The 14,272-nt window shown below is 30.8% G+C and overlaps 1 long non-coding RNA gene across 1 annotated transcript; it reads right to left on the bottom strand.

The window, feature by feature from the left end:
• Positions 1 to 2,235: 2,235 nt before the first annotated feature.
• Positions 2,236 to 13,691, bottom strand: LOC134696316 (uncharacterized). The gene is made up of 4 exons (XR_010102927.1): positions 13,594 to 13,691; positions 10,557 to 10,598; positions 8,521 to 8,644; positions 2,236 to 2,315 (listed from the first exon to the last, which is right to left on the bottom strand). It is a non-coding gene; the product is annotated as an uncharacterized LOC134696316 (long non-coding RNA).
• Between the last annotated feature and the right edge of the window lie 581 nt (positions 13,692 to 14,272).

The following is a 14,272-nucleotide window of genomic DNA, read 5'->3' as shown; positions in this document are numbered from 1 at the left end:
ATGTTTAGCTTGATGTCAAAGTCTACTGGCATCCCATGACAATTCTGTATATAAATATCTTAAATAAAATTATAGTCTATAAAGGAAAATAGAAATCCATTACATACTGCCATGAATTGCCAAACGACCTAAAAATACACAAACAATACAAATATTTAGACAACAAAGGTGCACTCTAAGAACTTTGTTAGATAAATAAGCAAGAAATAATGCTGGAATTGTCACTCAAAATGGGTAGACTCCAAAGCTATTTCAATGAGGAAACTAGATTACTAAACTACACAGCATTTCAGTTGCATACAAGTGAAATCAAGGACATTTATACATTTTTTATCAGTTCAGGAATCACATTTATATCTATTCAAACAAAAGTCAGGAAAAAATATATTTTCCCAAATCTATCAAACCCCTCTCCTTACCAAAGTAGCCATGAACTATATCTATATATGAAACAACTAAATGATATAAATTTGAATGCTGATGAATTCAAGAAATTTGAAAAAAAAAGAAGGGTTAGAGTGACACCACTAAAATTCAAACTTAGTTTGTGTTTTGTTTTAATAAGCATTGTGTATAAGTTTCATAGCGTTTGGTTGAGGCAAACTGAAGAAAGAGAACAGAAACCAACTTTGGGACATATGGACAAGGTTAACTGAAAGCTCCCTCTGCTACGGCAGGGGCTTAAAAGAGTTCATAGGAAGGGGCTTAACTAAAAGAAAACGGAAATGAGATTTGCTAGTTCTTATACACCTTTTTACCAAACATCATTACATTTTAAAGTTGTTCCTGTTATCATGTCTTTAGTTTGCTTTATATGATAACTGTTTTATCATGAACAATAGCACCAAAACATGCTTTATGTCACAGCTTTGATTTCACTTATCATAATAAACCCTTTCCTCCATAATGACGCCTTTATACCCCCCCCTTACTCCATAATGACGCCTTTTGACGCCTGTGTAGTACCTCAGTTTTATTCTTCCTAAGTGGACCGTTCAAGGAAAATAAAAGACAATGGAAATTATACAAAATCAATTTTCTATAATGAAGTAATAAAAGACTGTTTACAGACTTGTGTGTCTTACAGTCAGACCCCTTATACTATGAAATGTGGATTGTATTCAAGATACAGGACAATTTTAAGCAGACAAAAACAAATTATTTTTCTTTCAAAAACTGTAACAACCATCGATACTAATTATCACATTTTTGGAAGTTAAAATAAACTTTACAAAGGATTTTTCTTAAAACCTTTTTCTTCATATTATAAACAGGAGATAGAGAATCATTTCTTTTCTTCAAAATTTCAGTAAATGGCAAGGTCATTCATGTCTTAAGTTTTATATAGTCATTGTGTCCAACTGTAATGCTAATTTGACTTGGTTTTGTTTGTGTTATGTTCAGTGGCAAATATTTCATGCATATGACAGAACAGTTGTGCTTATATAAATGAAATAAAAACGTCCTCAGCTTCCATAAGGGGCAAAAAGGGGTTGGTTATCTGCACTTTAATCGCCATTTCACAATGAACAAACAATTAAAAATTTCTTGCATGTTGATGTTTTACCGACTTCAAGAAACACGGTGAATTTTGAACCTTTTCACAGCTGCATGTGAAATAAAAATGGCAAAACATATTGCACAAAAATAACCCTTTACCATCCTCTTCCATACTGTCCCATCATTTTAAAAATATGCCTTCAGTCAAGTTAGAAGCATAATAACCAATAATTTACACAGTTCCAATGACCAGGGTAAACTAACTACCATACTCTGTCAAATACACACACACACCGGTCATTTATCATAATTTTGTCCAATTGAATCAATGATACATAAATGATATTAATAACAAATGTAAATTTTGGTGACACAATGGACCCTGCACAATGGTATTCACACGGTAGGAGGTATTCCCAGTTCTTTGAAGAGTTTATAATTAAATTTCTATTAAATATGACACATGGACTATATTTGTAAATTATCACTAGCGTGTCTAGGAATAAATTCTGTCAAATCCTAATGATTTCTGAGGAAAATAACTTGTTTCTTTATCAATATGAAAAGTAAATTGAAGTATCTAATAATATACATTTATCAAAAGATTACAATAGAGAAGAACAGGTACTATATTAAAGGGAAAAACCCATAAATTTACATATGTCAAATCATAACTAATTGTTTGGGCCAATGTCAACATAAATACCATCTCCTTTCAATGGAAAACAGTACACTACCTGTTTTGTTTTCAATAAGTTTCTGTCGCTTAATTCTACCCATAACCATACAGGATCAGGAGTATCAGCTACAGTCCTCTGAAAGTGAAAACACAAAGGTTTAACAAATTGTTAATGTTTTTCCCATATCACTACAAGATATTCATTTATTATATATTTACAGTTCTTAATCAGTTGTCTAGCAACTGTACCGCCTTCAACAATGAGAAAATCCTGTACTGTATTTAGATACAGTCTGCTATAAAAGGCTGAGATATGAAAAATATAGACAAAACATTGTGAGCAAATTAACGGCATAATTTATTACATAACAATTAAAGAAAAACAAACATGACAGTCATGAACAAACAACAACCACTAATGAATGAAACAGACCATTGAATTTTGTACAAAACAAAAAAACTGACCAATGCTATGTTAGATATGGTTCAAAAGCATCACATATGCATATAAATTATAACTAGTAATTATAAGATACTGATTGGTAAAACATAGCCATCAATATCTCAAACATTCATGGTTTAACATGTATTAGTTTGTTTGTATGCCCTCTGATGTTTTCAGAGGAAAGTAAAAACTGCAATCAGCAACTTTAATTTCCATTGAATCTAACCAAATTGATGTCAATCTTTTTAGTTGATGTCTAACAATTTTCTCTGTATCTCCTTGTTTGTTTTTGTGTTTACTGGTATTTAGTTTTCTGTGATAATTGAATGGCTTTTGTGATAATCACACATACATTTAGTTTTATCTACGTCCAATTACGTCCTATTAAAAAAAAAACTTATGGTTCAGCTAAAAAAGAGAACTTAAAAAACTGATTCCAGTCTTTGTAAATTTAAATTTCTGAAACTTAGTTTATATTTTTTTTTACAAGTATAGGTCTAGGAAGAAAGATTTTGAACCCATGATCAGTTTTACATATAAAAATGGATATATACAAAACTGTTACCATGCAAAAAGGGTTAAAAGAGTTCAAATTACTAACAAGTAACCTAAAGATGAATGACCATGCTTTGTTCAGTAATAATTTAAAGTGTTATTGGTTTGTAAGATAAATGTGAATGTTTTATTAAGCCAGGTCTCAAGTGGTCATCTATGGCCGTTATTGGACATTTCTTGTTCCAATAAATGGTTATTGCTTTTTTTACTGATCATTAATTCTCACAAATTTTCAGGCTACAGAGTTTTTATTAAGCTTTTAACATTGGTCATTATTTCTACGATTTGTCTAGGCTGTTTTATTACTTGTAGAAATATAAAACAAAGTCTGAGAAACATTTATCCCATGACCTCATTTAGGTCTGTAGGGATAATTCACTTCAGGAAATATAAAAAGTCTGATCAAATGTGAAAATATACTGGCATTAAATGAGGGTTATCTAGCAATTCATTGGGTGAAGGGTAAAGTTAAGATTAGAGATATTTTTTTTATTCCATGTTGTTCTTGCCATATTTATACATTCTTTTTTAATATTGTCATTATTTCTTTGATTTATATAAACAAATTTCATCACATTATTTAAAGTTATCAAATGTTCTCCATTCTTGGACTTTAGGGTCACGACCTTGAACTCCAGGGTTAGAGTTCAGTTAACAGTTTGGCTTAATGTAAGGATAGGTTTTAGGGTTAGATGGGATTAATAAAACCTATCATAACATGTACACCTTACAGTGCTTCTATACACCAAATATACTAGACCTATTGGGCATAGTATCTGAGATATGACCCAAAAAACTTAAACCTTGTTCACAGTCACTGATCATGAAATGAGGTTGAGGTCAAGTGAAAACTGTCTGACGGGAATAAAGACCTTGCAAGGTGCGCACATACCAAATATAGTTATCCTATAACTTATAATAAGAGAAAATTTAACATAAAAATACAAAAAATCTGAACTTTTTTTCAAGTATAGTTACTGAACCATGAAAATGAGGTCAAGGACATTGGACATGTGACTGACGGAAACTTCATAACATGAGCCATCTTTATACAAAGTATGAAGCATCCAGGACTTCCACATTCTAAATTATAAAGTTTTTAAGAAGTTAGCTAATGCCTCCGCCACTGGTTCACTATCCCTATGTTGAGCTTTCTGCGACAAAAGTCCAAGGCTAGACAAAAATCATTTAGAAAATCCAATGTACATTTCATTAGTATTGTATGTTAAAATCATTCTTTTATCCAGCCTATCATTTGATACTACAATGTTTCTATAATAAGTGATCAATTAATAAAAAAGATAATTAAACCATTTCCAAGCTGCATTTATGGTACCGTATTACACCATCTGATTACACTATAAATCAGAAACATTGTCCAATCTCAATAATAGCTCTGTTAGAAAGAAATTTGACTATAGCAGAGTGGGGATAAAACAACATAAAAAATACGACAAATTAAAACATTAGTCTGATCGGGAGACATAATACCACAAATTTATGACAAACTTCCCGGACAGAATTAAAATCCCCTGCAGATCTCGTCTTTACAAAACATTATTTTTGTTAATCGACCATAGCATCTAACTTTACGAGAAGATCATTTTTAACAAAGAGACGCAATCAAAGGATATTAAGGATTTTTTAAAGCATCTTAGAAACATTTTTTGAACCACATAATGGGTATTAAAAGCCTGAAAAATTACTTTCCCTTCTTGCTGATAAAAGTTAAATGCTATGTCGTGTGTTAGACTAGAATATTTGTTCATGATTAATGTGAAATGCACCTTGTCTTGTATTCTTCCATGTTGAGATATTTCTCCATGACAAATGTGTTTTACAATTTTTTATAAATTGTGTCCCTATGTAATGTAATGAAATATTGACTAAATACATTAAGCTTGGGCGACTTAAGTTGACAAAACAAAAATGTCCTCTCTGACACGAAATCTAATGGATGAGTCTCGAGTTTTATCATAGTTACAAAGACTTTGACAAATCTAAGGGTTGACAAAGAAAAGTTAGTCTATAATGTGAACAAGTCAACCTCTGGACATATACTAATAATTACATTAGATGTATGTTTCATTATAATACGTTATTCTGATTGGCTAATTGCACATCACATGTTATTCCGTAAGCAGTTGCATGAGACAATAACATTTCATTCATGATGACACGAGGTCCCACAATAAAGTGCACAGGTGAATTTAAAAATTTAACTTCATGAAAATCGTGTTTATATAATCCTAGCTAAAAAATGTAATTATAAGTATTGAATGCTTCTTTTTGTAACTTTATAGGGTTGTAAAAGCGTTGACCGTGCGTACATTTTTAGAATGAAGCGCTTCCGCGCTTCATACAAAATGTACTTCGGTCAACGCTTTTACACCCCAATAAATTTACAAAAAGAAGCATTCAATTCTTAAATGAATAAGTCTGTTTAGTTTAAGAGCAAGTTTACAGAGAAATAGCATACAAAGTGTTTAGAATTGAGTGAACCAAACATTTCTATACATACAAATCCTTTCCATTAAAGTTGTCAACAGTCATTGTAAAAAAATACACATTTTCACTTCTGTATCAAAAGATCCTTACATTCTATCCTTGTTTCAGTATCATAATTTTTAAGTGCATTTCTATACATCAATTGTGTATGAAATAATGTTCATGAATTTTAATACAGCTTAAACATGATTTTAAATTATAACAACCTTAAAAGTTAAGAATTGCCACAATCGAGTTCAGATGCCAGAAATTAAAGGAACACAACAAGTATTAAAACAAAAATAATAAACCCTCCTAACTTCCTTTGAGAAAAATTATGAAACCCTTCAAATTGGGCTTTTTCTCCAGAAGGTCAAATAAGACTGAACCTGAATTTCGATGTCGTCCATCCGTTCTAATTGCATCTCATTAGAACAGGTGGACTACATTGCGATTCAGGTTCAGTTTTCAGCCACAATCTGTTTACAACAATATATAATTTAGTCACTATACGCTGGGACATACATTAGTCTAAACCTTGGAGAGTTTAATAGATTTTTTTTTATATAAGTTTTGACATATTACAGACTGGTATTTAAGACCAGGCTTAGTTTTTTTAAAGATCGTGCATACTTTTCCTGCCCACATCATACAGATGGTGGAATGTTATATTCACTTTTATTGTTCAAATTCCAGTAATAAAAATCAGTTATTATTCATCTCTATTGTGTTTTGAATGACCATTATTTCTATGTTTTAATCCTGTCTAATTGATTGTAAGAAAGCTTTTCAGTGAAGCAGACCTCTCAAGAGCTATTGTTATATTTTGTTATTTCTCAGGAGAGAGACTAAAATTATTGCAAAAATTGGAGAATTTTTCAGATTATTGACATTTTGGGAATTGGCATGAGGATCTTAAGCTGACCATGCCTGCATAAAATGTTATTAATTGTACATAAAATGCAGGAGAATTACTCTCACTGATAATTGTTTAAACAAATATTGAATGCAAATGATATTAAATAAAGTCTTTTGTTCAGTATTAGGAAAATTTTTGATCTACTTCTTATTTTTTTATGTGCCGGCGCATGTGTTTGTAAAAAGATATTTCAGTGTGTCACTGATGAAATTACTATTCTTTTATTATATTCAAGAAAAACACATTTTTGAAGTTTTAAAAGACTTTTTTTAAACCAATCAAAGAAAACGAAAAAATTCTGATACAAACTATTTATATCTCATTTTTGGGAGGAGGTATTTTTCAAATAATACCATCTTAGTCATCAGATAGACAATCCATTTATTTTCGTTGACAACTTCCAGTCATGCTGTTCCCGTAACTTGACATGACATGCCCCAAACCTTGTCTTTCCCCACATCTAATCTTAAAGCATAGTTCCTATTTGGACAATTATTCCGTACTTAACCGACTCTTGCATGCCACAATTATACAGTTTTCAATACTGAAGACAATGAAATCTAAATCAATCTTAATTGCATATTTCATTAATCATCACAGAAAACAAATGGAATTAATTTCCTCTCTGTCATTTTCATTTTTCAGAAAGTTTAAGTGGCTCCCTTTACACATCTGATGCCCCTGAACTTAATATCTTCTGATAAACACATTAGTTATATTGCATCAGAATATTAAGGATTGTTCATATCTGTAAGATCAATTTAAAAGTTTTTGATTTTTTTAGTATTTTTATATAAATAGTCACTTATAAAGTTTCTTTCAAAGGAGTATGTTCGATAAGGTCCTAAAATGGCCCCCTTTTTTAGCGTAAATTTCGAATTCAGATTTATTGACCAAAGTCACGATAAATTATAGCTAATACATTGACTAGATAGGATATAAGCCATTTTGTTGAAAATTTTACGTTTCTGGGTTTCATTATGACGTCACAAGTTGTACTCAAATTGATTTTTCACGAAAAAATCAATGAAAATGGGTAAATTTCCATACATTAATGGACAGGAAACATAGAGCGCATACGTCGACAACAAAGATCTTTTAAAATAATGTTTGTGAAGACATTTCACATGTCTTATTTGAATATTTAGCTTGTCGATGCCTGCGCTCTATGTTTCCTAGTCCTTTATTTGGTTGAAATCTTGCTAATTTTGTCAAATTTCACCAAAATCTCTTATCTTGACCTTTTTGGGATGAAAAAACCAACATGTTAGAATTAAAATTTGACAAAAAAAACTTCTGTTCAACTTTCTCTCGTGTCTTTAAAGCAACTTAAAACATTTATTGTCTTGAAACTATCAACTTTATAATTGGGGCCAAATATGGCCCTTACTGAACTTACTCCTTTATTCTTGTTTAATTAAGTCATATACTTTTCGTTAGTTTTGACAATAAGGAACAATTAGTCATTACATTTGAGTGCTGTTGGTGTTTCGTTTTAATTGGTTTACACTTTAGTGCTAATATTCTTGTTTTAAGCAGATGAGCAGCAACTGAAGTTTTTCTATTGTATAGCACCAAATATATTTCACACAGAACGTATTGAAGAGTAAGCTTACAATAATATATCATAGTGCACTAGTGCTTTTAAAGTCATAAGGGATAAATACTTTAAACAGTTGTTTTCAAACCTTTCCCACAGGAATGGAAATTTGCAGAGGCCAATTAAGTTCCCATGACCTGTAAATTGGAGCAGTGGCTGATCCAGAACTTTTTGTATAGGGGAAGGGGTTGCTGACTGACCTAACTGGGGCAATGCAATGTGATTCATATTTGGTTGAGGCAAACTAAAACAGAAACTAATTTCAAAATGGATGGTAACAGAGGATTTTAATTAATGCTCCTTTGCCTAGAATTGGGGGTATTAAAAATATGTACCTTTTCTTTAGTTTTACCATGAAGTAGACTGGGAAGTTGTATTTAGTAGAGCAGACTTCCTGATAAAAATACCATATGACTTCTTTCATGGAACTGCTGAAATCTATCAATTCTATTCCAAATCCTGTAAAAGAAATACATTTGTATATATATGGTTGGTTAAATTCTCTTATATTTCGGTCAAAGTTTGTAAAATTTTAATATTAGAGTTAATTCAGTTAAGTTAACAATCAACCAGATGAGAAATTGGTAAATCAATTAAAATGATTTGGTATATATATATAGATTCTACCACTGCATCGAGTGTAATACAATATTTATCCACTGGAGACAGTTGAATTTTCAAATTTAAAGTCCGAGCCACCTCAGCGAGGACTTTAAAATTGATAACTTAACTGTCAAGAGTGGATAAATATCGTATTACACAAGATTTGGTGGTGGAATCTGTTTCTTTAATGATTTTCTAACATTATGCAGGCAAACTTATTCCTTCTTTTCGAATGATCTGCAAAAAGATGTGTTCTTTCTATGTGACGTCGTCAGGCATGGTCGCCTTATATTATTTCATGCCGTCACAATAGGAAATTCAGAGGAAAGCAAGAAAATTTGAAGTCACAATCGGATTTTAACCAATGAAGTACAGAGATCAAACGAACCACACGTTGATTAATTTTTTTTTATACAATGGGTGCAGAAAGGGATAAATTTAGGAAGAATTAGAGAAATATATAAATATATTACCCGCAATGCATTAGATTCTAAATTGGCAAATTCAATCCAATAATTACTGTTTTTTTTTATTTATAAATCCTCTTTGTCAAACTGTATTTCAGTGTAGTACATGCATCCTGCCTTTACAGTAACAAACCATTGCAATCATAATCATTTTTCAGTTCACTATTTCTGTCTCCAAAGGAACAATTTTGATAGTAAAATGTAGAGATCCACAATTATCTGACAAAAGTCATCTATCTTGAATATAATTAATCAAAGTCAATATAAAGTGCATTATGATACTTTGTTTAGGATTAACATTGGACAATAGCAGATATTATCTGATTGTAGACTGCAATACAATGGGTTTAAATCACAGGCTTAGAACTACATCCATTACAAATCCAGCTAAAGATGAAGTTATCTAAATTTAATGAAATTCTACCATGAAAATTACAATTACTGTTATCTTATGATTAATCTTCCTCTATTGAAACAGATTCTAGTTATCAATGCTTTTTCTGATGAGCATAATTCCAATGCATTCAAATAGAAATAGAAATTTGAAATGCAGTCAAACTTTCCTTAACGGTCACCTCGTTTCTGCAATCACTTGTATCTAATGGTCACTTTAAGACCCTCCCAAAAATTTCTCTATATAATCTTAATTCTTTTTAGCAGTCATCTAAATTTTGCATAAAATTCTCATTTTAAATTTTAACGACCGACATTTAAATGTTTTATCTACCAATATAAACATGACATCAAATTAATGTGTAAATATGAGAATCAGAATCTGCATGCAACATAGTGCAATGTGAGGTGAATTTCAGCTTTCCTTACATGTCTACCCCGTTCACTTTCCATTAAAACCTGCAGCACTGACCTGATTCTCCACAATATTTTACTACTCACAAGGAAGACAACTCTACTGATTGAAATGTTGCTAGTTTGAATAGAATTTTCTTTACCACTTTTAAAAGTTCACCTCTTGAATAGACTTGAGCACTCACTTTTAAACTTGAACTTTTATTGAGTGACTGTAAAATACATGTTTGACTGCAATATTGTAGATAAAATATAAAAAAATATTTGTGTAAACATGATTTCTTTCTTTCCATTTTATATATATAGATAATTTTAGTTTCAGTTTTAATTCAAACCCTTTCAATTTTAACATATATGTTATATATAATGTATTGTTTGGACGAGTTTTGTTTTTATGTTGGTCCATATTTAGACTTTTGTGTGTCTAACTTTTTGTGGTGTTGGTTTGCTGTCTCTTTGATGTTTACCCCATTCCCTATTTTATTTATACTTACACATGTATGACTGCACCATATCATCAAAGCTATTTTTGAATCCTGAAAAAAAAGGTTGTATTGTAAAATTTCCCAAGCTTCAAGTAAATGTTTAATACTGTCAGAATGCTATGAATTCTTCTGGTCATGTATAGTTGGGTGCTACAGGATTGACAAATGTACTTGACACTTAAATAGTAATTCATTCTGCCATGTATTATTGACAATACATCTTATTTCACTTTTTATTTAACCTATATATATATGTATAGAAAGCTGTCAGAATGAAACTCAAAATGTATCGCATGTTCATAAAGTTTGAAGGTTTACTGGTACAGGTATGTCTAAAATCTGCAGGCATTGCTAAACAATATATTTATGTACTGTACACATAGAACCCTTTCCTCCATAATGACGCCTATTGACGCCACCCCCTTTACTCCATAATGACGTCTTTTGACGCCTGTATAGTACCTCAGTTGAAACACTTTGACTTAAAAGTGTCTGCAGTTGACTTAATAAAACTTGTATTGAATATGAAGAGGATATTCATAAGAATATCCGACTAAAATTTATTTTTGATGGAATATTTCTTTTTCGCTATGCATTAATACTTCAATGCATATTTTCAAAATTTTGTTGAAATATCCTGTGCCAATCAAGTATGCAAAACAAAAAATTCAATGGAGGAAAGGGTTAATATTCTCATAAATATAGTTTTTATTGAACAAGCGAATTCAGAACGTAAAAATTATATGAAAAGGGAGATAACTCAAATTTCTCAAAACCAGTCATACATGATACTGGTTAGTGTCTTATTTGGACTATTCTGTTCATAGTTCTGTAATCTGTACAGATACTAATTTTCATAATATAAGTTCCAAAAGGAAGAAATATTCTGGAATATTTTTTCTACAGAAAAATAAATATTACAGTAAATGTTCCTAACGGAATAAATGGTATACAATATTTGTTCCAACAGGTACAGGTATTATGACATTGTTTAAAATAAAGTTTCCATTGGAACTTCTGTCAGGTGGAAAAAATATACGTTGACAAAGCCACTAAAATAGATTTGAAGTTGTTAAGAAAATGTTGTAGCAGTTAAGGTACAAGTTAATACCAATCGTGGTAGGAAATTACAAAATAATCATTTTAAAGACAATTATTGAATGGATTTAAAGTACCAATCATTCATCTGTTTTCATTGATTCTAAAATGATTAGAACTTAAGATTCTGAATGAAAGTGAAAAAAAATGCTTAGCACCAAATAAATTTTAAAAAAAACATGAATTCAACATGTTAAAAACTAATCTTGTTTATGTATGTTATAAAGTACTGTTTTTAAATTAAAATAGAAACAATTGTGTGTCCCAAACAAAACCATGCTCATAAAACACAAATGATTGGTACCTTATCCAACAAGTTTATAAATGGAACTTATTTCAGGGATAACCTTCAAAAACACTTATGTTGTAATTTTAGTCTAGTAAACCTATAAAGAATATATCAATAGAAAATGCAAGGAAATATTGATCATTTAATTGATTGGGACAAGAATATTAGAAGAAATGACATCAACCTAAAAATAAATAACAAGTAATAATTGTAAAACAGTTTCTTGTTTATTTTTAACACTGGTATAAAGCTAATGCTAAATAATGCTTTTGGTATTAATGCATCCCCGTTGAGCTACATAAATTCCTATTGTTAATACATAGACCCTTCACATGTCCTCCAAACTCATTGACATTGCCCAGTTTGTCCATGTGACCTTGACCTCATTTCATAACTAGTTAAAAATTGGTCAACATTTTTTTTATTATGTCTCATTCGTTGTTTCTATGAAAATATAAGCAATGTAATGTTAACTCTATTTGGTGTATTGAATGATTGTGAGGTGTACATATCTACATGTATTTCTCGCTAGGTTTATCTGACCTTGACCTCATTTTCTTTGGACCATGTTTGATAAATTTTTATAAATTTTCTGTTTACAAAACTTTGAATTATTCGAAAAACTAAGGATTTTCTTACCCCAGGAGTAGATTACCTTAGCCGTTTTTGGCACAACTTTTTGGAATTTTGGGTCCTCAATGCTCTTCAACTTTGTATTTGTTTGGCTTTTTAACTATTTTGATCTGAGCGTCACTGATGAGTCTTATGTAGACGAAACGCGCGTCTGGCGTATAAAATTATAATCCTGGTACTTTTGATAACTATTTACACCACTGGGTCGATGCCACTGCTGGTGGACGTTTCGTCCCCGAGGGTATCACCAGCCCAGTAGTCAGCACTTCGGTGTTGACATGAATATCAATTATATGGTCATTTTTATAAATTTTCTGTTTACAAAACTTTGAATTATTCGAAAAACTAAGGATTTTCTTACCCCAGGAGTAGATTACCTTAGCCGTTTTTGGCACAACTTTTTGGAATTTTGGGTCCTCAATGCTCTTCAACTTTGTATTTGTTTGGCTTTTTAACTATTTTGATCTGAGCGTCACTGATGAGTCTTATGTAGACGAAACGCGCGTCTGGCGTATAAAATTATAATCCTGGTACTTTTGATAACTATTTGATCACAGTCGCCTGAAGATTTCATAATTATAGCGAAAAAATGGGGGAAATAAAATATTTTTTGTGGTATTATATAGAATAATTGTATTATATAGAATAATTCTATATAATACCACAAAAAATATTTTATTTCCCCCATTTTTTCGCTATAATTATGAAATCTTCAGGCGACTGTGGTTTGATGTATTTAGACTTTACTCAAGTTTTGTTATGCAATACATTTTACTTGTAGTATATAAAAAGCTTTATGTTTAGGACTTTCAACATAAAATCAATGGTTAGTAAAGAGAGCGAGACATTTCAGTGTGTGTACTTATGATTACTCAGTTACTCACCTGAAAAAACTCAAAAAGTCTAATTATTATTATTTTGGAGAATTTTCATAACTAGTCGAGAAAGATCGGGTTTTAACTTTACTGGTCGAGTAAACCACGTGTGATATTTTTATAAAACATTCCCGATTCATTTTCATCTTACTTGACAATTCCTTTTTATTTGAAATAAAATGTCCTCAAATTGTTTGAGTTAATAGAAAATCTGTCCAAACAATTCCAGGTGCGCCTTCTTTATTTACAGGATAACAGAAAGATTGCATTACGTTTTATGAATGATCTCCCTTTGTACAGTACTCTATCATCATTACTTTATGATGGATGTGAACCAGGATAACAAGAATGTTCAATGTATGATAATCTTGTATCTTATTGTATGAAGGACAGATCATGAATATTATTTTTATATTTTTCATGCACTAAGTAAAATAACAAAAATACCGAACTCCATTGAATCCGAGTAAAATTATAAACGGAAAGTCCCTAAGCAAATGGAAAAGTCAAAAAGCTCAAACACATGATCAAACGATTAGATAATAATTATCAAAGGTAACAGGATTTTAATTTAATACGCCAGACGCGCGTTTCGTCTACATTACACTCATCAGTGACGCTAATATCAAAATATTTATAAAGCCAAACAAGTACAAAGTTGAACTAGTGTCAAGCTATCCAGCAATTCTGTTTATAAAAATCTATCCTGCAATTCGTCATCCTGCAATTGCGTTTGGTAAACTACTTGAGCGACAATTTTATTTTTCTTTAAAATCATAGATTTTGACTTTTTTGTTCACTGCAAGATTTATATAGAAAATAAAAAAAGT

Source organism: Mytilus trossulus, chromosome 14 (assembly GCF_036588685.1).
Source record: "Mytilus trossulus isolate FHL-02 chromosome 14, PNRI_Mtr1.1.1.hap1, whole genome shotgun sequence".
Lineage (NCBI taxonomy): Eukaryota > Metazoa > Mollusca > Bivalvia > Mytilida > Mytilidae > Mytilus > Mytilus trossulus.
This window is presented reverse-complemented; position numbering and strand designations above follow the sequence as displayed.